Source organism: Glycine soja, chromosome 10 (genome assembly GCF_004193775.1).
Source record: "Glycine soja cultivar W05 chromosome 10, ASM419377v2, whole genome shotgun sequence".
Lineage (NCBI taxonomy): Eukaryota > Viridiplantae > Streptophyta > Magnoliopsida > Fabales > Fabaceae > Glycine > Glycine soja.
Window position 1 is genome coordinate 13,000,305 of NC_041011.1, and position 3,269 is coordinate 13,003,573.

The window sequence follows — 3,269 nt, forward strand, 5'->3', positions numbered from 1 at the left end:
CAGAAATGGCAGTTACCTTGGGCTGCCATTCCCTACTTAAGCATCTCAAAACTTTATTGATTAAATCTTCATTTGGAAAGGTTTTTCCTAAGGAGGCAAGGTGATTGACTACGTGTGTGAATCTTTTCTGCATGCTTTGGATGTTCTCATTAGTGTTCATCCTAAATAATTCATATTCATGTGTAAGAGTATTGACTCTAGATATTTTAAAACCAGTGGTGCCTTCATGTGTAAGTTGGATAGTATCCCACATCTCCTTTGCATTTGAACAGTTTGACACTCTAAAATATTCATCTATTCCTAGGGCAGAGGTAATAATGTTTTTGGCTTTAAGATTATATTGGATTCTTCTTCTATCTTCTTCAGTCCATTTATCTCTAGGTTTTTCTGTTATTGTGCTAGTGCTTGCATCTACTATGATGGGTACATAAAGTCCTATTTCTATTGCTTCCCAAATGTTTAAATCTATGGCTTCAATAAAGATTTGCATTCGGGTTTTCCAATAGTGGTAACTGATGTGTCATCATTTTCTCATATTTCTTAACCCTTTTGTCACCATTTTAATTACTGATTAGCCTTAATTGTTAAATTAATTATGCAGTTTTATCATTTGGGCCTACTGGATTAATTGTGTTTTTAATTTAATTTCAGGAGAATTATAAGCAATTGGGCTTGAATCCGGAATTGGGCTTGGACTTGAAGAGAGCAAACAATTTTATTCTACCAAATCTTATCTTATCTAGATTTTATCTCATCTAGATATTATTTCATCTAGATTTTATCTTATCATATCTAGATTTTATCTCATCTAGATATTATTTTATCTAGATCTTATCTTATCCTATCTAGATTTTATTTCATCTAGATTTTGTCTTATCTTATCTTATCTAGATTTTATTTTATTTTTGGGCTTGGACTTAAAACAAATTTGTAAGCTTTGGGGCTGAGAACTATATAACAACACCAAAGTTCTAGTTTTAAGCTCTCTCTTTCGTTTTAGCTTTTTTTCGTTTTGGAGAATAATTCGAGTTTTCTTCGTTTTCTACTACAATTTCGTTTTCTATTGATTAATGGAAGGCTAAGTCTCCAGCGTTGTTTTCTCTTGAGGATCATGCACAGCTCTCTTTGAGGTTTTATTATTACTATTGAATTCTGATTAGTTCTTCCTCTTCACCAATTACTCTGTATTTGTTGCTATTAATCCATGCATGCTTAGTGCTTGATTAATTGTCTCTGCGCTTAATTTACGTTCATGCTTAATGATCAGTTTCATTCATGATTAATTGGTGTATGTGTTGCTTAATCACATAATGAATGCCTTATGTTAAATTTCACTTAGTAATTTAATTTATGGTTGGATTAAGTGGTTGAACTGATAAAGGATAAATTCTCGTAACCTAGGATGAGAGACTTGCTTGTGAATCAAGGGGAAACAATGTGTTTTAATTCTGATATTTTCTAATTCAAATTTACTTGTTGTTTAATTTACAAAAACAAACAACCCCCCTCCCCAATTCGTTACTGTTTTATTACAATCTGTTATGAACGTTTGGTTGACCATTGCTCGTTGGGAGACAACCTAGGATCACTTCCTAGATACTGCATTTTTAATGTTTATTTGATTCGGGTACGACCTCGATCAAATTTGGCACCGTTGCTGGGGAGCAGTGGGCCAAAGGTTCATAATAGTGTTTAGTTATCTTATTTTGTGTAACATTCTGTTTTGCATTTCAGTTGCATTCTCTGTTTAGCAACTGTTTTAGCGACAGATTCAGCGACTGATTCAACCTTTTGTTTTGTTGTGAACAGTGCTGAGCAGTGATTAGCGATGGATTTTGCAATTTAATTAAGGATTTTTGTTTTGATAGTTAGAGTTGTTATTTTTGGCTGAATTTTTTGTATGGTAGTTCCTTTTGATCCATATTTTGTGTGAAAAATATCAGGAGCACTTGGTGTGGCATTATTTGAGAGAGACAAAAATTTTTGGAACTTGTTTTTAGCAAAACTTAAAACGGTCATAAATTTTGCTCCGGGTATCAGAATAACTATTATTATACATGCATTTTGGGGTAGAAAAAATTTCCCATATTGTGGGAACCTGCTGAAGCCGGTTGGGGACTCCCAAACTCCAAAAATCAGCCGTTTATTGAGTTTTTTTCCAAGTATTATTGTCCTATGTTTCTGAACTTTGCTTAGGTAGTTTTCATAGTTAGACTTTGAATTTTTGTTTGAAAATTTGTGTGCTATCTTTTCATGATTTTAGGGTGTTCCTCACAAAATTTCACCTCATTTTGATATCGTTTGAGTATAGCTGTAGTTTTACCCCTTGTTAGGTGCTTGCTGAGAAACACATTATTTGCTACATATAGTGCATGACTAGGGGCAATCCAGGTGATTTACAACCCTTTGATCCTGAAATAGATAGAACCTTTCATAGATTGGTTAGGCATAGTGTGCATCCTGGTCATTCTGTGCATTTTGAGCATTTTGAGCATCCTGTTGAGGGTGATTCTGAATATTCTGATTTTGAGCATTCCACTACTAATTTTTATACTGAGAACATGGCTCAACCTCCACCTCGTGAGAGGACTCTTAGGGAGATGGCTACACCTGATTTCACTTATGAAAGCTTGTGCATTCAATATCTTGATGAGAGTGTTCCATATGTTCTCAAGACTAGACTAATACATTTGCTCCCCAAGTTTCATGGTCTTGCAGGTGAAGATCCTCATAAACATCTTAAGGAGTTCCATATTGTTTGTTCCACCATGAAGCCCCCTGATGTCCAAGAAGATCATATATTTCTAAAGGCTTTTTCTCATTCTCTGGAGGGAGTGGCAAAAGATTGGATGTACTACCTTGCTCCCAGGTCTATTTTCAGCTGGGATGACCTTAAGAGGGTGTTCTTGGAGAAATTCTTCCCTGTATCTAGGACCACTGCCATCAGAAAAGACATTTCAGGCATCAAGCAACTTAGTGGAGAAAGCTTGTATGAGTATTGGGAAAGATTCAAGAAATTGTGTGAAAGCTGCCCTCACCACCAGATTTTTTAGCAACTTCTTCTTCAATATTTCTATGAGGGACTTGGAAACATGGAGAGGAGTATGATTGATGCTGCCAGTGGTGGAGCTCTTGGTGATATGACCTCTGCTGAGGCTAGGAATTTTATTGAGAAGATGGCTTCCAACTCCCAACAATTCAGTGCAAGAAATAATGCTATTGTTTTTAGAGGAGTCCATGAGGTGGCCATGGATTCATCTTCATCTACT

General features: G+C 35.5%; 1 non-coding gene across 1 annotated transcript; it reads right to left on the reverse strand.

Moving 5' to 3' along the window:
• Positions 1 to 2,939: 2,939 nt before the first annotated feature.
• Positions 2,940 to 3,046, reverse strand: LOC114372777. Its single transcript, XR_003658341.1, has one exon. It is a non-coding gene; the product is annotated as a small nucleolar RNA R71 (small nucleolar RNA).
• Between the last annotated feature and the right edge of the window lie 223 nt (positions 3,047 to 3,269).